General features: G+C 39.7%; 1 protein-coding gene across 2 annotated transcripts in view; it reads right to left on the bottom strand.

The window, feature by feature from the left end:
- Positions 1 to 20959, bottom strand: part of LOC117041261 (teneurin-2) — a 479562-nt gene that overhangs the window by 379775 nt on the left and 78828 nt on the right. The gene's annotated exons all lie outside the window — the stretch shown is intronic.

The following is a 20959-nucleotide window of genomic DNA, read 5'->3' as shown; positions in this document are numbered from 1 at the left end:
TGTGTCAGCTGCAGTGTGTAGGTGTGTCGTGAGAACACTCCATGCTTCTCCCGGTGCTGGAAAGGGGTTAGTTTAATCTCTGGTTTGCCAGTAAAACTGAATTACTGTGTCACGAAATGATGTATGTCTAAAAAGTGTGTCACCAACATGGAAAGTCTAGAAAGCTCTGCCCTACATCCATGAACAGTGATGTCTACTAGGAAGCTACTGCACTGCTGTTTATTTCAATGCAGTAATAACAACTTCAGTGATTACTTACCACTAATACATGCAGGGCCCACTTACTGAACACAAAACATCCCCTGGAAATTATTTGTTGGGCAAGCGTTCACATAACGAGTCCACAATTTCCATTATTTCCTATGGAAACATTTATAATCGGGGATTTTTCTGATTTCTCTCCCCACTTTTTCAATGGTTTCTTCCTGAAATGGCTGCAGCCAATCAGCAAAAGAGACACAAAGGGAAAACCTGATTTGTCTGATCTCTCCTTTCTGATTTATCCAATCTCCTCCCCATATCCCCTCCCTGCATAGTTTCTAGCCGAAAATGGCAGCTGCCAACCAGCAAAGAAGAAACAAGCAAGGAATTAAAGAAGTGGGCAAATTTGGAGGGAGGGAGGGAGGAGAAGAGAGACTGACAATTCTACCTGTGTAAAAAACTAGATCAATGTGATATATATACTGTATCCTCCCCCTTCTCCCTCTCCCCCACCCTGCATATACTTCTTAGATTTAAAACTACAGTGCTCACATTCTGTCATTTTAAAAACACTCACAAAGCTAGTCCATAGCTTTTAAATGTTTCATTGTAAGTGGAGTCTAAAGTGTTCATCACTTTCAATACCCTTGCTTTACGGAGCACCAGGGTCTGTGAGTTGCAGTACACTCTTTCTTTTAACATTGTGCATGCTTGAGACAGCATATATTTTCCTGACATTTTGAGTTTTACCAACTCTGAAACATCTCAACAGCAATGTCAATAATGTGGATCACCCAAAAAAAGAGACTACAAAATCAATAGATGTCAGTCCTATCTATCTTCCTTAGACTGAGCAGTACTCCATTTTCTTTCTGCACAAAATGCTACTTGTTGGTTACAAACAAAGGACAGAAAATGCCTCTTCCCCCTTATTTTCTGGGTCACTGCTATCTTCCAGCCTTTCTAATGCTGCAATGGTCACTTTTAACTCAGAAAATATTCATTTTCTCATAAACTTAAGATTTCAGTCAGAAGGAAAAATATACTTAGAAACAAATCGCTCAAGAAATCCATCTAAGAAGAAGCCTCCCCCCTTCAGTATGTGAGGCATAGCTGCCAACCTTTCCCCTTTTTTGCGGGAAATTCCCTTATTTTAGCATTGGGAAACAGCAGGGAGGGTTGACAGCTATGTATATAGCAGTGGGGAACAGCAGGGAGGGTTGACAGCTATGGTTAACATGTGATATCACTGAAAGGTTATTGGGGCACATGAAAGATAACATGGAAGAAGACGACATATCCACTGTTTGATCACATTCTGTTTGTAACATTCCACAGAAGTATGAAAGGATTATTAATTTACAGGACAATCCTATATCACAATTACATTGTGCTGAAGATGCTAGTGGAACCGCTACCTTAACTAATATGTGCTTAGCCTGCAACAAGAGGGGGAAACATGGAAGAAAGTTAAAAAAAAAAAAAAAGATTCAGAAGAAAGCCAGTTGTGTCATGGTGTCTCTGGTAACACGGCCAGTGTGCACCAATCCCAGCATGTAGTGGTGAGGACACAGAGCACAATACCACACAGGCACAGAGGGATCCAATGCATTGTGCCTGACTCCACTGGCAGAGGAAGGCTCCGCGCTACCCGGGGCGGTGAAAGAAAACGCCCCTTTTAAGCCACAGAGTGAAAAGGCGGCTTGTGGGGCTGCTGAGCGCTATCGGCGGATCCATGAGCCGCCTTTTCGCCCTGCGGGTCAAAAGGGGGCCGCGGAAGCGGCGGTCCGACGACAGAGCATGCCTGCGCGAAATGCTGTGCAGGCGCACTCCGTCATTGGGCCGTGCGCTGCTGCTCCCGGGGTGATGGAGGGAGCGGCGGCGCGTGGGAGTGGCGGAAGGGGCTGCTGATTGTCACCCCCACGCGCCGCCGTTCGCGCCGTTGCCCTGGGAGCGGTGTGTGGGGGTGACAAGCGGCAGCCCCTCCCGCCACTCCCCACGCATCGCCAATCACCCCGGGAGCAGCAGCGCTGCACGGACGGGGTGCTCGGCTGTGCGCTGCTGCTTCTAGGGTGACGGAGGGAGCGGTGGCGCGTGGGAGTGGCGGGAGGGACCGCCGCTTGTCACCCCCCTCCCCTGTCACCCGGGGCATACCGCCCCTACCACCCCCCCAGCGATGCCCCTGCCCGACTCAACATGCACAAGGCGGCACAGTATCCCTACATGTGAATCCAAATGGCATGGATAGCAAACACACCTCAGACAGTCTTTCAGCAAGCAATTAAAGACCAAAAATAATCCCGACATCCCATTTGATGTTAGCTGCCCTGAGCCCGGTCTTGGATGGGGAGGGCGGGGTATAAATAAAAATTTACTTACTTTACTTACTATCCCAACAGTTTATCCGCTAGCATGGCCCTGCTTAAAAGCATATCTCTGTTCTCTCCCCATCCATCCATCCATCCATCCATCACTCCATATATTGTTGCAGCAGCTGCCAGAACCTCTGTGAATCTGAAAAGTCCACTGCCAGAAAAAGTAGAGGAGCCCAGTTTGTACCAAATTCACCAACCCTCCCCCTCCCCCGCTCAATACCTATTTAGAGCCAATTAAACTCAGAAAAAATATGTGGCATATTGGCAGTCTTTAGTGAACAGCATCTGGAACAGACTAGATCCTGCCTGTGGAGATTAAGTCATATCAACAGGACTGCCAACCAGTCATCCCTGCAGGATCTCTGTGCTGGTTGGGAATCCCATAAACAAGCAGGTGGTAACACCTGGCCATGGTTGCCAGTCATGAACTGACTCTCCTGATTTACAGAGAACTGGGTAGGGGATGGATGGATCCTGTACCTGTGGGAAAGTGACCTGTGGAGAGGAAAGGGGGAAAGGGAGAGAGAGAGAAGTGAGCAATAGTCAGAAGCTGGAACATGAGTCAGAAGCTACAAGTGGAACCAGGGAAGGGCTGTAGCTGTTTGCAAGGGAGTGGTGCCACCTGAGTGCTTTGCCAGTACAAATGGTTCAGCTTCCCATTCACTAGGGAAGGGTAGTCTGCCCTGACTGTGACTGTAAGTCCCACTTTCCCATTGAAAGTTACAGTGAAACCCCATGTGCGCAGAGGCTGTTGGTTCTGCCGTGCAGCGGAAATTAATAACGCAGAGTTCTTCTATGAAATAATAAAATCTTTACTAAGTTAAAATAAACTTCTTCATAACATGGTTCCACATAGTTTGAATGAGATTACATACTGAATACAGACTGAACTACATACTGACACAGACTGAGCTCTAAACTGACTGCATACTGAGACAGAAACACACACACAGTGAGAAAATGGTTGCTACATTTAAGGAGAGCGAGTCACACGACCCAGAGTGACTCAACAGTTAACAGTTAGGCCTCAACAGTTTTAATAGGCCGAATGACCGTGCAGTCCTATCACTTTCCAGCCTGCTTTGCTGCTCCTGCTCTCATGAGTCTTTGTCACATGACAGGTTCTTCTCCATGCATTCAGGGTGTGGTCTTGCAAGACAAAAAGTGTTTGGTCAGCAATAATGGGAAGCAATGGTTGAAGTGTCCGGCCTTTGCCAAAAGAGGGCTTACCTGCACAGAATACCTTCCCTGTGTGTGAGGCACTGCTCCCCACTTGGGTGGAGGGAAGAGTGCTGCAGCAATTACAATTCAGGCAATACAGTGGTGCTCCGCTAGACGAATGCCTCGCTAGACGAAAAACTCGCTAGACGAAAGGCATTCGCTAGCGGAAGGCTGCCCCGCAAGACGAAAAAGTCTATGGGGCTGCCTCGCAAGACGAAAAAAAAAATTCATCACGAAAACCGCTTTCCGCCTTGGTGCTTCGCTAAACGAAAAAATCGCTAGACGAAGACACTCGCAGAACGAATTATTTTCGTCTAGCGAGGCACCACTGTACACAGTGTTCTCAAATCTTAAAGAAGAAGAGAGACACAGAAAACAGTTGCAGAAATTATACATTACAGAATGTGTCCCTTGACCTTACATGTGTGGGATACTCTGTCCTGTCATCCCTAGCTGTTGGAGCACATCAGAGGATAGCTTTTGGTTTTGCTTTGTACTTGGGAGCCCTGAGGCACAGTACTTGTTACGGTTCCAGGATAAGAAGTGTTAGCAGTATTATCATGTTCCTGTGTGCACCCAGAAGTAAAATGTTGTGCAAACTGATGTCTGTTTTTTCCTGGTTCACATCACTAGAGTCATCCCTTGTGGGCTGTGGATGCAATGTAAGGCTAGTGAGATATAGTTCCATGCAGCACATCCAATCATTTGAGTTGCTTTGGTGGTGTGCTGTGATTTGGTGGTGAATTTTCCCATATCACATGCTCTGTCATGGGACAGCTGCAGGGTGCTTATTTTTACACCCTTTACCACTGAAATGGCTTTTCAATATAGGATTGAGTCATTGGGATTAAATTAAATAAAGCAATGTTTAAGTATGAGAGTCCTTACTACTTAAAGAGTGCTACTTTTGCCAAAATACTGCTTTAAAAATAATCCACCAAAGGGACCTTATTTTGTTATGTGGTCATTGATGGACAGCCAAGTGCTCTTTGGAGACTTTCCTAGCAATCCATTCTGGTCTCGAAGGAGCCACCAATCTATGTTTCTCTGCAATACTTTAAGAGTTTGACATTTACACAGTGACCATGGCTAACCATCTAGAGACTACTTCTGCAAGGTGATGTCGACTGCCTAGAGTGCAGACTAATGTGTACTACAAGTCAACCCCTGTAATAAACTGTGAACTTTTCAACAGGGCTTAAAAAGACATTTGTCAGATACTAGAAAAACACAAAATTTGCCATACAGGTGTTAAGGTGCATTAGAGAGACTTCTAAGATGCATTAGAGAGACTATTATCTGCCAGTACCAAGAAATAAACTGTGTGTTTTAAAGTAGCACCCACTATAGTGAAAGTGGAGAGGGTACCACTTGGCAGAAGACACAAAGAATGTTGTATGTCTTATTGACAACAATCCTAAACTCATGACACCATCAGGGCTTATAAACAGTGTGACTCATGACAGTCTCAAATGTAGGCGATGCCCTGTGCAACACAAAAAATTGTTGCCCCCCCACCTGTCATGCTCTATTCTAAATAACAGTTGTGCAACCTTGCACCTTCTGCAACCATTTCAAGTCACACTCCCCAAAATCCACCTCTGCACAAGACACCACTGGTCAGCAATGGTCACAATGTAGGCCCAGTTGTCAGAGCTGGATAGCTTGCAGCTTTCTACAACATGTGTGGAAATGGTAATATAAAATAGTTAATTAATTTTTAAATAATTAATTTACAATCTACAAAACAGACTGAACATCATTCAGCTCCACAGAAAAAGCTCCCATGAATAGTACCTCCATCTTGTCTAAATTATGTCTCAGTCAACTGGCTCTCATCTAGCCTATTACTGCACCCAAGTACTGATTCAAAACATTCACTGATGAAAATAAGTAAGAGTGTTAGATGTCATGAACATATTGGCAACACATTCTGGATAATGTATCCCAGCAGTTTTATACAGATGTTAAATAACATGGGACATAAAATAAAGCCATTTGGAATCCAATAACATAACTACCAAGGGATAAAGCAACAATCCCAAAGTACCACCTTTTGGAATCCATCATTCATGCAAGTAAGAACATAAGTAGAGCTTTCTGAATCAAGGGCCCATCTAGTCCAGCCTCCTGTTTTCACAGTGGCCAACCACATGCCTGTTGGAAAACCGCAAGCAGGATTCGAGCACAAAAGCAGCTCCCCTCCTGTGGTTTCCAGCAACTAGACTAGAAATGCCACAGTATTTCCAGCATGCAACCCAACAGCCTATCCTAAAAGTTATCATGGTTGACAATATTGATAGGCACTGAGAGGTCCAAAAAATAAACAGGGTCTCACTCTCTCCATCACTTTTTCAGCAGAGGTCATGTCACAAGGTGACCTTTGATTTTCTTTCTAACACTAGGCATGAAGCCTTTTTGAAGATGATCTAGAAACTATTTTATCAAAGAGAGCCTGTGCCACAGAAATAAGAAAGTTTATTACACACATAATACCAACTCTATGCAGGATACACAATGCTTATTTAAAGCATTATTCCTAGCCCATGTCAATAAACAGTATTGAGTGCCCTAGGATGGTTCATTTTTGATGCCTGCATTTTGTAAAATGAGAATGGTTACGGAACCAGCAACAAAGAGATGCTATTCCTGATTCCCACGCTGTGGTAACTTTGCTGGATTTGGAATGTATGAAAAGGGCTAATGACAAAATAGCAGAAACCCTATAAGAAACACTACTGGGGTTTGACTGGTTCAATAAAGATCTCCTAGTCCCATTCAGCAAATCAAACCCTATTGCTATATTCAAACCCTATTGCTATATAAAGAAGAACAAGAAAAAAATTGTTCTCACTCATCTATTGCCTTATCAAAGCACCAGAAAATTCATAATAGACTTGAATGCATAAGTGATCTTCTGTTCTAATTTCATGCAGAGCAACTGGAAAGATGTTTCAAAGTAAAACAGAAATCGTAATATACATAATGGGCAAGGCTATATTTCAAAGATATTTTTGATAATTCATGTCTTCAAGGTTTACTCAGTTTAGGCCAAGTCAAAGAGACATCTGATATAATCTTTAAATTTATGCAAAGTAACACATCATTTGAAATGATAAAGAAAACAGGATTGACTCAGATGGCATTAATATTCAATATTCTACCTTATACATAAATATGTGTCAGACTTATTTCATACCATTTTTAGGCAGAATAATTGATACTAGTAGAAATCCAGTAAGCTCTATAAATAATATAATCAATATGAGATCCATGGTTTCTTTACGTTTACAGCTAACTGACTTTGAGCAACTAATTATAAAAACCAGGTAAAACGGTTTTGAAAAACATCTCCACCCACCTGGTTCTTTCAATATTGTCAACACCTATTACAAATGTGAAGAATCATAACCCATTATTAATCAAGTGTGATGTCCATTCTTCCCAGCACAGGGAAGATTCAGTAAAAGGGTTCATATATATTCAGTGGTTTTTTTTTCTTGGGGGGGGGATGCAGGGGTACGCATACCCCTAAACATTTTGTGAATCTTTTGTCCATTTACTGTATTTATTTTTCCCGATTTGAACTATAAATGGTTATTTTCTTGAGTCAAAATGAGAGTACCCCTAAACATTTTTAAAGAAAAAAACCCACTGTATATATTTATCAAATATTTGTGGTGATGCACAGCCACTCTCCAAAAACTTGCATCACTACAGTTTACTTGCCACTATGCTCCCCAATCTTAGTTCCCTCTAGGGAAGCTGAAGAGATGTAGATGTTGGAGGACAGCTTCATGGGTTTGTTCTACAACTCCAGCCACTACTGGGGAAAATGACTGACTGACATGGTGTCCAAAATCCATGTTATAACTTCGAACTCAGTTTTGAATCCAGATTCTCATAGGTCCAAACATGAAATCCTCAAGGTGGTGTGTGCACGGTTCCTAGGTGATTTCCCATCAAAGCACAGACGAGATTCAAATCTGCTTAGCTTCAGTGAAGTCATAGCCTAATGTACTTTCAGGACATTCCACTGGTTGAAAGTGGTTCTCAATCATTTTGAGGTGGGATGTTGGAATCTTATTACCTTTCATGTACATTTTATGTTTTCAAGTATAAAAGAAAAAGCATATATAAATTATTCCTTTTATTGTAGCTTCCTCAGGTACCTAGAAGAGGAGAAAGTCTTCTTCAAAGCCACACAGAAGTTCCTCATTAAAGTGTTGGTAGTCAGAGCAAAGTTAAAACACACTTTTGGTTTTTTAAAAAAATCTTAAATATTAAGGTTAGAATTGTTAACCTGGTTGCTCTGAGAAGAAAAGTGAGATGATATAAGTACATGGATGTTAATTAAATTACCTTAGTAAAGGACTTCAGAGTAGTGATAACTCATGGGTCAGCCGTCTTTTAGGATAAATGTTCCAAAAATAAATTACATGGAAAACAGGTGATGAGTTAAGGCACAGATCTGTCTCCGTTTCACTCAAGCTGTACAAAATCCTTATAAGGCAGTGAGCAGAAAGGAAAAATAACTTTTCACATTAGGCTGCATTCAGATATGGGGTTTATTGCGTTAGTTTTACTGGTTACAATGCTAGCACATTCTGACCCAATTTTTAATGTTCCTTTTACACTGCAGTACCTGTTGCAGTATGCAACTGTTCCTTTTTGATCAATATGCTGCCATGTCACAAAATATTTAAACAGTGGGAAAGAATTATGTGTTCAGAATCTGCCCCAAATTTCGCCACATGAGCAGCAGTGGTGCGATCATGAAAATCACAGGAAAATTACAACTCAAAACTCCCACAATTCTCTGAGTTAATGGTATTGAAATTGTATTTTCTCTGGAAACAACACATAAATGATTGCTAAACACCCACTAGATTTCCAGAAGTTGCCTTTACATCATGCGAAATAGCACATAAAACACAAAAATTAATAAGATGTAAGGAAGATCAGAAAGACGGAATAAAATGGTGTCTTAAAGTGGACACCTTAGATGAACACAATTCAATTCCATTGTAGTTACCTAGGTCATATATTATTTTTAAACATTTTGAGTTACTCAAATGAAATATGTGAATTATACAAAATGTTATCCACCATAGGTGCCAACTCCCTGGGGCACCCACAAATTTCAGTGCCAGGGCCATGCATGCTGCATAGCACCCATAGTCCTGGGCAATCTGGCACTCCTGTTATCTACCACAAATGTGTCATATAAACATGGTAGGTAGCCAAAGGTACAGCCTGAAGCACATGAGACCACCACCTTGCTGAACTTAAGCAGAACTAGATATGGTCAGTGTGTGGATGGATTATCACCTGGGAATCACATGCTTAACTAATTCATATATCATTTAATGGCTTTCATCTTGAGCTTATGTGGATAAGGAAATAATAAAAAAATCTAAAAGAGATGGGGAAAAGAGGCCAAGATCTTTAAAGTGAGTCTTCATAACTTAGAGGCTGTAGGAATCCCATTTCTACATATATAGTTAATTCATGGAAGTTGCTGTGTGATCACAATAAGTGGTTCCTTCTTGCAATTGCATGACTCTGGTCATAACCTCTATATTGAGCAGAACATCAGAGTGTCTATGTATGTAGAGTTGTACACCTATAGGTTCTCCACACCAGTAGGAACCCTGTGTAAGGGTGGGGCTGTCAGATGTGGTCTCCACATATTGGCTATACTTATAGATGAGTTTCTTGCAGCAGTCATTTTACAAAGACTTAAGGAGCTGGATAATGTGGCCAGAAAGGCAGGATATAAAATAAGTAAATAAATAACCCCGTTAAAGAATGATTTGATTGGCATGGACATTTTTAAAAATCTGGAAAAGACAGCACATAGCAGCACAGAAACAAACAGCCAAGGTGCCTTAGTCCTACAAAGACTTAGTCCAAGTCTTTGGACATAGACATAGATTCTAGCCTGCACCACAGAGAACTGGTAGGCTTCTTATTGACTGCAATACAATTAGCAATAGCTCAACAATGGAAGAACAGACTGAGATACCCCTGAACACATGGGAAAATAATATCTGCAACAAAAACTAAAAGACAAACTAGCAAGCAATTCACATGTGAAACAGATGTAGAAAACCTAGTCTACTCTAAACCCATCTTTATGGTACAAAGTAACCATTTAATGGGCAAGGCTAGACTTCATCAATTTAGTATTCATCATCATTAGCAATGATTAATTCATTTGCTGTTCCGTGGTCATTACAGTAACACCCCAGATATTCTACAATTATTTTAGTCATTAGTGTGCGGCATTATTTCAAAGCATTAAGACAGTTTTAGTGAAAAAGCTCTTTGACTAAAGCTCTAATCTCCCCCCCCCCCAAACGTCTTGCTACCTTATCTGTAACTTTCTCTAATGTATGCCTTTCAGTGCTCACTGGTATGATGTTTCCAAGTCTTCTGATGTCCTTTTCTTACATCAATGATTATAAAAGAGAAATAATGATATCTGATGCTTCTCTAAAGGTTTCCCATGAATTTCTCAGTGGCTTAAGGTTTGAAAAGGATAATAAACTAGGCTTCTTCATGCCTTCTGGATACCACAGAAAATACATTATTGTAAATTGAAAGTCAGATGTACAAGCTTTAAGGACTTCAGGAAATAATCAAGTATACACTATTGTGTGTGCAGCCCAATCTTAGTTATGCTTACCTAGACACAAGTCCCACTGTGTTCAATGGAGCTTGTTTCCAAGTGCACAGGGTTGTAGTCTTGGGCTGCAATCCAATACTTTTCCAGGACTAAGCCCCATTGACCTCAATAAAGCTTATTTCTGAGTAGACATCTAGATAATTATGCTGCATTTTGTCATCCTAAACAATTAACTTGCAAGTAATTTCCATTAATCTAACTGGGATCACTTCCAAGAAAATAAAACTGTGATGCTTGTCTATGATCCTATGCCGAGTTAAATCATTTCTGTGCCTCTATTATTATTATTATTATTATTATTATTATTATTATTATTATTATTATTACTACTACTACTACTCTATTATTATTATTATTATTATTATTATTATTATTATTATTATTATTACTACTATTACTACTAGTAGTAGTAGTAGTAGTAGTGAGCCAGTGTGTTGGACTATTCTCAGCCTAACCTACATCACAGGGTTGTTGTGAGGATAAAATGAGGAGGAGGAGTATTGTTCCACCTTGAGCTCATTGGAAGAAAGGTGGGGTATAAACATAAAAATATATTATTTATCTATCCATATATGTATTACTGCTGCTATGACTACTGCTTTATATACCATTTACATGTCAAAATGGCTTCTAAGTGGTTTACAAATATAAAACCAATTATAAAATATCCACACAAAATTAAAATACACACATAAACATTTCCATCAAAACATTCACTATATCCATAATTAAAATATACAATAAACCAAGCCTGTTAAAAAGCATGTCAAGTGAAAGAGTTAAAAGAATTAAACAATTAGATCAGAAAGTTCAACTGCAGGGGAACGCTTGTCAAAACAGGTATGTTTTCAAGAGGCAGCAGAATGCCAATATCATCTAGGCCCCTCATATTTCAGTCATGGCAAAACTAGCCAGACTCCAATTGCTGATCTAATGCCCTTACCAGACAGCGAAGTTGGTGTTACGCCATAGTCTTAGACAGTTCCAAAAACAATGTTACCTGTGTACTTGTTACTTTAGAGGAACTCCACAATTTTCAGACTTGGGAACTTCTTACCCATAGTGCCTCTGACACAAGCAGCAGCATCCACCCAAAGGAAAACACTCTGCAATCATATTCATTTCAATTGCAGAGATGTATTTATGCTTGACTTCCCTATTATTATTATTATTATTATTATTCATTAAATTTGTATACTGCCCTTCATCTGAAGATCACGGGGCCTATTACAACATAAAAACACAAAATGAGAACAGAAGATACATAATAAAACAAAACAAACAAACCAATAATCCCTCTCCGACAAAAAAACCCAAAAAACATTTAAAAGGCCATAGAATGTTAATCAGCCAAAGGCCTGGTCAGAGAGCAACATTTTTGCCTGGCACCTAAAGATATGTAATGAATGTGCTAGGCAAACCTCCCTAAAAACACTTAATATGCTGAATGATGCTTAAAGAACGGTAATGATCACAGCTCATATTATTGGCATTATTTTCATTATTGTTCTAATTAACATTACATATATTACACAAAACCAAGATAAGAACAAATTTCCATGGATAAATATGACAACTGTCATTGAGTTCCACAGGAGAAACACTCCACAGCCCAAACTTTCTTTCAAATGTGTTATCTACATGTAGTCACCACAAAAGCACTTCTATTGTACACCACATGTGTCATTGACTATTTCTGGAAAAAATGCTTTAAAAAATAGAATGAAATCAGCCAGCGTTCATACTATGGAATAAGTCAGCACTAAGAGATGTGTTTATTTTGTCACTGCTTGTGTTAAAAACTGCCACCTATGTAAAAAGTGCCATCCAAAATGCTGTTTTTAAAAATCTGCCATCATTGAATTTCATAAAACATGAACACTTATCTTCATGGTTTCAAATTCTCCAGGACATGGTGCAATGCACCCGAGATAAGTTTATATAAATCTGACACAATGTTGTATTTGCCAGAAGCTCCGTCTTGCAAGATGCAATCTGTTTTATTTCACAAACAAAGTTTGCAAATTTGTTGGTTCGAATATGAGTGTTCTGAAGACACAAATTCTATAACAAAGAATAAATCTGTTTTGGGGTTTTCTATCATCACACACAGTTGTCAGTTTTCTCTCTGCTAGTAACTAATCTGCAATTAATTCTTTCCCCCCCTCCAAAATACATTTGATTCTTACAAATTATATTTTTATATACTAAGCACACATATTTCATAATGTAGTTTACAACATGCTCTGATAGATGATCCATGGGCAAAACAGGAAAAGTCATTGTTCAATCTGAAACTGGCATCTGTAGAAATCAGTGCACATACCTGCAGGATGTAAATACAGTTTTGCTTACCTATTATATAAATATATAACCTAGATGAAGTCAATATGAATAAACATTGGAAACCTACAGTTGACTAAACTAATTACTGGGTTACCTTCAGTGGAATTGCAACAGGGTGAACAGTGTCTGGTTTATTTAAATGAAATTTTCTATGACGACAGAAATAGTTCGGTGTGAAAATTGCCAGGAATATGTGTTTTAGTAGCTATTTTAAGATTAATGACAGAAATTTTAGAGATCTAAATTCATAACCATACAGTCACAGTAGGCTAAAATACACCTGTCATTTCTTTTGAAAATATAAAATATATTTTGAATGCCTTCTTAAAACCTCTTAAAATGTTTTAAAGATGCCACTCTGAAATTAAAAATCAAAGACTTGAAACTTTAAAATCATGACCACTGTTTTGTTCATAGAACAGTGCTTTTCCAGCTTGTTGCCATGACCCACCTCTCCCCAAAAGAAGCTGATTAAGAGGGTCAAGGTAACTTTAGGATGGTGTTGGGTATGGTGCAGGGGCATACTGAAGATGAACAGAGGAGTCCACAATGAAAGTGAAAGTGCCTTCCTGCTTCTTGCACTAGGCATCTTTGGATGAAAGCAAATTATAATTCAGTTTGTAAGCTTATTTATCACAGAAAATTAATAAATGAAGGACATTAAAAGATCTCAGTACTTCTAGAACACCACAGATATATGAGAAACAGGAGTGATGTAGACATCTGTCCCAGATGTCTTTATTCAACAAGTTATTTCTCATGCCTCCACACCCAGGTTCCATCAAAAATAGGAATGGATAAATATTTGATTCCCCCTTTCAGTTTTCTTAATGGACAATATCAGAAAGAAACTTTGTAGGAATCACAATAGGCCTGTTCTAGAGATAACCCCACAAAACATAATGCTTTGAATGTGATGCAATTAGTAATACACAGGGGAATGTCATGCGCAGTGTCCGCAAGGTGAGGATCACCGGTACTATCTGCATTAAAAGAGATGCCTACGGTGAAGAATAGAAAGGGAAAGTATTAGGCCCAGTTTGCATATCTTGTTACCCACCAGCCATATGTTGCAGCTGCCAGGTATTTGACAACTTCCTCATTTCTTTCTGAGGAAAAGACAGGGGGCTTAAAGATTTCCTGAAAAGTTTCAGCACACTGGATCACAGGTTCTTCAGACTTACAGTAAGACAATGACCATCTGCAACTTGTCCCTACTAATCTGCATTTGTAGGTTGGCCTTTGTACAGAAGTACAGTGCCAACATATTGAAGTTGGAAGCTGATCTGCCCCTTTTGCTTATAGGCAGCAACACCGAGCACAACTCCCTACCACAGTGATTACCTAACTATGTATATAACCTACTTTCAGACAATGAGACTAATCGCACCAACTTCAGTAAGAGTAGAATGTGTCACACACTGTTGTGGTCTACAATGTTGTATACTGGAACTTCTACTGTCAAGCATTTATGAACAGTGCCACAGTGTAAAAATAGCAATGAAGCTGGTCATTCTAAGTGTGGCTTAATATCAGACTAAGATTTACAAGATTTGCATTCAAATAACCACTTAGCCCTGAAACCCAATGGATAACCTCTGACTAGTTACTCATGTCAGCTTTATCTACCTCATGAGGTTGTTGTGAAGATAAAAGGAAGAGAAGCCTTTTACACAGATACTTTGTTGGAAGAAAAGCAGGGTATAAATGTAGTAAAGGTAAACAATAAAATAAACATACAAGCTATCAGCATGTGTTTCAATTTATAAGTTACTTGAGGAAAATATATATCCCTATTCAACAGAACTTGAAATCTAAATATCAACAGTACAGAATAAAATAAAAGTAGGTAAGAGAATGGATGAGAGAGGCAGGAAGGGTTAGAAAGATGAATATGAAGTACAATGGTGCCATTTCAGCTGTGGAACTGAAAAAATGGTAAACTATACTTAACCCATAGGTCAGTTTTCTGAGTAAATGAATTGCAAAACAGAACCTTTTTGTGCACCACCAGCAGAACACAGAATGTATGAGCAAATATAGTGAGGCACACATTGTTGGGGTTTGGTCAGGGAGATAACTGATTTAGATTCCTAATCAGTGATTCCATGAAGCTCAATGAGTAATCTTTGAGCCGCACTGGTGATATTACGAAAATAAATGAGGTAAGAATAATTAATTTTTTAAAGAAACCTTTGCACATTTCTGCAAAACAAAATAAATATAAAAATAAAAAATAAAAAAATCCTTCCAGTAGCACCTTAGAGACCAACTAAGTTTGTTCTTGGTATGAGCTTTCGTGTGCATGCACACTTCTTCAGATATTTTTATTTTGTTTTTTATTTTATTTTATTTTATTTTGACTATGGCAGACCAACACGGCTACCTACCTGTAACATTTTTGCAAGTTATATTACCTACCTACCTGTAACATTTTTGCAAGTTATATTACAGTGGAACCTTGGTTTTCAAACGTAATCATAGAATCATAGAGTTGGAAGAGACCACAAGGGCCATCCAGTCCAACCCCCTGCCAAGCAGGAAACACCATCAAAGCATTCCTGACAGATGGCTGTCAAGCCTCTGCTTAAAGACCTCCAAAGAAGGAGACTCCACCACAAATTCCACAATCCATTCCGGAAGGCCGTTTGAGTTCCGAAATAGCCAAAACCCGAAAACTCAATACAGAAGCCTCGAAACGGAAAAATTAATACGAAAAACTCAATATGGAAGCTGCCTTCTGAGGCGCATTCAAAAACAGACGCATTTACTTACAGCATGACTAAGCCGCTTCTGGTGAACCAGAACAGCGCACGGAAACGCCGTTTATACACAGGCACCTGGGAGTAAAACCCACTGAACTTAGTGGTATTTACTTCTCAGTAGATCTGTGTCAGATTGCACTGTGAGAATGTACAATAGTGATTAGCATGCACACTGCAATTGTAGAAAGTTTTAAGCAAATCACATGCATTTAGGTATCTTCATAAATTAATCCAGAATTGTTATCCTTGCACTGCAGAGGTAAGGCTAAGTAGCATGTCTGAGATCTAGTTTAATTTATGGCTGAGAAAGATTTGAACAAGTGACTCCTTGGTTTGCAGTATGTTAAACAAGCTCTCATTGCACATCATGCCCAGTGGCTTTAAAACCAGGCTTAATCAATCTTAACCTTTTAATTGGCTTTTACAGTGCTTTATTGTCACATTTTAAATGGCTTTCACAATATTTTCAAGAAATCATATATTGTTAAAAACCAATTAAAAGATTACTGTAAAACATTCAAAGCAGTTTTAACTTCTGTAACCATTTTCAAAAAGTGGTAGTCATCAATGCAAACAACAGCACAATAGAAAGCTTTCCTCTAGCTACAAGCATCTAGAAAAAAGGCTATGTATGTCTAGAACACAGGCAGTTCTATGCCATTTAAAATATAGAATAAAAGAAAAATAGATTAAATGTTCTGTGAATTCCAATAATAGTTTTGAGTACATATTTAAAAATGAAAATATACTCAAAACTATTAGTGGAATGCACAGAATGTTTCAAGTAACCTTACTCACAAAAATAAAATGGAATACACTTTGTTAAAAACATTGCCTCCATGAAATAAGCACACCTATTTCAATCATTGTTTGGTAATCCATACAAAATGGGGATAAAATGTTTTTCTACTTAAGAGTGAGATCACCTTCAATCTGACGTGCCTTGGTAAAATGGTCACATAACCCTATCTTATTGGCTGTATAATGACATGGTATCATTAACTGCCAACTTAATTGCTGATTTGTAGGTATCACTTCAGGAAGAAGCCTGTTAAATTACAACTTTCATGTTAGGAAAAGAAGCAGGTACGGATAGGTGATAAAAAGCACACAAGAATGTCATGTAAGAATGGTTTGGGGAAGATATTCACCACCACAAAATCTTCCTTCTACCCCAAATATTTCAGTGAAGTTCTTGTGCACCCCTCCAAAACTGCTTTGCATAATTGTGGGATCCTCTAGAACTGGGATGGGGTGTTGCTACAGGGGAGTCAGGGCAACTAGCAAAAATTGTTTCTTCCACCCTTCCACCAGTGGGATCCTCTGCTGGATCAAACACCTTCCATTAATATAAGGAGTCCTTCCATTCATGGAAGGTACATGTAGGATCCAATCTTTTATCTACAGAGAAACAAAGGTTTTGCTTTTACAATAGCCTCATGTGTTGTTGAAACATACTGCAGACATTGCAGGGATGTGTCCTCAGATACATGAGAAAGTCTGGTGCCATCTGTCTCTTCACAGAACCAAAATGCATTATTTGGTCATAATTCTTTCAACAAATTGCTAGTACTGCAGTGCTGATACTGCTGCCAATTCCTACATCTGTGTCATTTTATGTAGTATACTGTTATTTCAGTATACAATGCCCAACTTCTGAATTACTACATTAAGATTATATATGTAGACATGATTCTCATCCCATATTAAAGTATAATAAGTAAAAGGGTTATATCTGAATGTGTTAAAATGCATTTTATAAGCATGTGTTTTAATTGAGGTAAATAATCACACACACAAATAAAATCTGTAACAAAATATTCAGTTTGCTTATCATTATTGTTGTTGTCAGAGCAATAGGATTACTCAATTTTCTACAGCAAATGATGTGATTCTTTTTAGATGTAACAATGTGAAAACTATACCAGTAACAGCATTTGTCCTTTCTACCAGAACAAGTTCCTGGCAAGTAATAAAATGGACCAAAGCAAACACAGTGATTCAAACTGAAAACAAAGGTTTCGAGAGGAAATTATTCCTAGCATGAATTAAGCAACTGTGGTTATTGGGTGCAGATACTGAGTCACATTATGAACGTTGCGATATAATGGCTGATCATGAGTTATCATAGTATTCATGTCTAACAGCCTGTAAGAAAGGCAAAGGAAACTAGCCTTCAGGGAATATTAAGACACCATAGTGTTACTATTACAAATTTACCTGAAGTGGTAAGGAACTGACCACTTGCAGACTGTGCAAATGTTGAGAAAAAGTGGTTTCAGACTGTAGTGAGAATGTATGTTTGAACATTCATTTGTGCCATTAACTCCCTGCATGTTAGGGTGAAGGCTAGTTTATAATTTGTATTCCTTGTATGCTACCTTTCCAAACAAATGATTTTCTTTCTGGATTTGGAAATGCTACAGTACACTACTGTTCCCTTGTCAACAAAACTTGGTAGCTGAATGAGGTGGGGCACCTTTTCTTAGCATTTTAACTGACTTTTAGATGTGCTCAAATTAACCATTGCTGGGAAACGATAGCAGAAAAGGACTATTGCCTCATGTCCTTTTTCTGAGCATCTGGCTGGCCACTGTGTGAAACTGGATGCTGGAGAAGATAGTTTTTTCATCTCATCTAGAAGGGCTACTTTTTGTTATTATGAGAGCCTGTCACTCATGGCTAGAATATGCTTTGCATGCACAAGGTTTAAAGTTTCATGTTTAACATGTTAGGAAAATTAGCTAAGAATAATTTGAGACCAGTTCTGGTCACTTGTGTGGAAGAAAAAACAATATCATTTAATGAGATAGTAGCCCTAGGAAGAGTAGCTTCCCAAAAAGACACACAAAGGAAAATAAGCAATCACATGTTTACCATATACCTATATCTAGTTTTCCTTGTTAGTTTACAAAAATTATGGCTACATATGTGTGGAATATATAGCATGTCACTGAATTTTAATCTGGATAATATCTAGAGCTACAGTAGAGTCTTCAACTGGAAGCATACTTCTCAAGCATCCTTCGTTGTTATGAGTACCCCTCCATCTTTTTCAAATATTAGTAAGTAAAGGAAACTGGCATAAAAACAGACTTGGCTAGCAACAAAGGGTTAGCTGACAGTCTTAGATGACCAGCTGCGGAATGTGTGGATGTGCTGTATGTGAGGGACACACTCATAAATAATTTCATTTGGAAGAATCATGTTGCAGCTGCATATGGGTCTTGAAGTTTAGGCAGCACCTTTATAAGTCAGCACAACTGAATATACTGCATTGTACATCATTCCCATTCAGAGAAGTTCATTTATACAAATTATATCAAATGTGTATTGGCTGGACACGAGAGCCCACTGGCAGGATAATATATTGTCGTGAGGTGTGTTTTTTTTGGGGGGGGGGGTAGGCTATATGTCTGAGTCCCTTCTAATTCCCAGATCCAGCGAGGATTTGGTTGTTGGAAGAGCCAGACCAACTTCTTAGTAATGAACCTAAGTATGGGTCATTAGCAGGGCCGTCTTAAGCATATGCGGCACCAGGCTGCAAAGATCTGCCCGGCATCGTGCCTCCCAGGTTGCCCAGAGTTGTCAACCTTTTTTTTAGGGGGGAAGCCCAAAGATGTTGACCCTTTTTTAGGGAGCTGACGCTATGCTTAGAAGAAGAGGAGGAGGAGTTTGGATTTGATACCCCACTTTATCACTACCCGAAGGAGTCTCAAAGCAGCTAACATTCTCCTTTCCCTTCCTCCCCCACAACAAACACTCTGTGAGGTGAGTAGGGCTGAGAGACTTCAAAGAAGTGTGACTATCCAAGGTCACCCAGCAGCTGCATGTGGAGGAGCGGAGACGCGAACCCGGTTCACTAGATTACGAGTCAACCGCTCTTAACCACTACACCACACTGGCTTATCTCTGCTCAGGAAAAGAAAACAGGAAACATAAGGATCCCAGCGCAACAAACCGGCCCGAGGCGTTGGCACTGGCGACTGAGCGAAGTCAGGCGCCTTGTGGTGTAAGCAGCGTGCGCTGGGCAGGCCTCTCCACAGCCCTACGCCAATCCCAGGCATGCAGGAGGGTGGAGCCGGCCGGCCAGCTGGCTCAATACCTCACTGGCTTGCCCACCCCCAAACTCGTGGTGCAGAAGAGCCCACAGCAGAAGAGCCCACCGCGGTGCTCTGACCGACGGGTGGGCTCTTCCCCAGACTCCAACTCTCAGGCCCCGGCCGGTCGGCATGGCGCTCCTGAGAGCCCAACACCTGGGTGCCCTGCACCCCTGGTGCTATGGTTAAGACGGTCTTAGTCATTAGGGTAACAAAGGAAGTGGCTCTACACCAGAGGACAAATGGTGTTAAGACAAAATCAAGAGTTTAGGGGTGTTTGAACTGGGCTAAAGTCAGCAGACAGGCAGAAGCCTGAGACAGAGACAGCTCTCTGTAAATGGAAGGAGCCCTTCCAGGGTCCGAGTCACAGTAATTAATAAATAGTGTTCACATGCATAAAACATGGCTCTTCTATGTCAGCAGCAACACACAAGAAGGAACTATAAAATGAAAGGTCTCCTCCACACACACGTATGCTGTAAGTAAAAGCCATGTTTTTATACATGTGAGTTCATTCTGCACTGCGGAATTATTTTCCAAAATACAGCACAGGAAGCAGCCTAAGTTAGTCAAAACCAAAGGACAGTATAAAACTACATCGCTACACACACAGAAAAAAATGACTGCAACATATCATCACCTTCCTCTCCTTCCCTTGCATGCACCCCAAATCTGCTCTGGACATTCCCTTAACCCACTAGAGCAGATTTGTGGATTGTATGAGAGGCACAGGGAGGAGAGGGAGGGAAAGTTCCATTGCATTGCATTCACAGAAGTTGTTCCATGTAGTGATTTAGTGAGTTAAAAGCCTATACGCTTCCATTTTTGTTACTGAGGTAATTAATTTAAAATATTATTTACTTTAAGGACGGTTTTTAATATGCTTTTGGAACATTTGTCACAGAATTTGATATATTTGAACTAAATATTTTTGCGTAGAATTTTCAGAAAATATTATTGCATAGGAAAAGATGCCGACCAGATCCTTCTGGTAGCTTTCCTAAGAATCTATCATGGATGCATAATCAAATTTCTCATGTGCATCCTTTTAGAACAAAAACCCAGGGGGATATTATGTGGAAGAGGTCCTAGTAGAAGTAGTGGAGCATTTGCAGTAAACAAACTTTGTATTTTAATGGTCAAAGGGTAAGTATCAGATTCTGTAACCATATTTTCTAAGAAGATAAAATGCATCTAACCTTCCATATTTTCAGCACTAGGTCCTGTACCTCTCACACTTTCAGCACTGCATCTTGACAA

Source organism: Lacerta agilis, chromosome 2 (assembly GCF_009819535.1).
Source record: "Lacerta agilis isolate rLacAgi1 chromosome 2, rLacAgi1.pri, whole genome shotgun sequence".
Lineage (NCBI taxonomy): Eukaryota > Metazoa > Chordata > Lepidosauria > Squamata > Lacertidae > Lacerta > Lacerta agilis.
The sequence above is the reverse complement of the archived record's forward strand: the minus strand, read 5'-3'. Positions and strand labels throughout refer to the sequence as shown.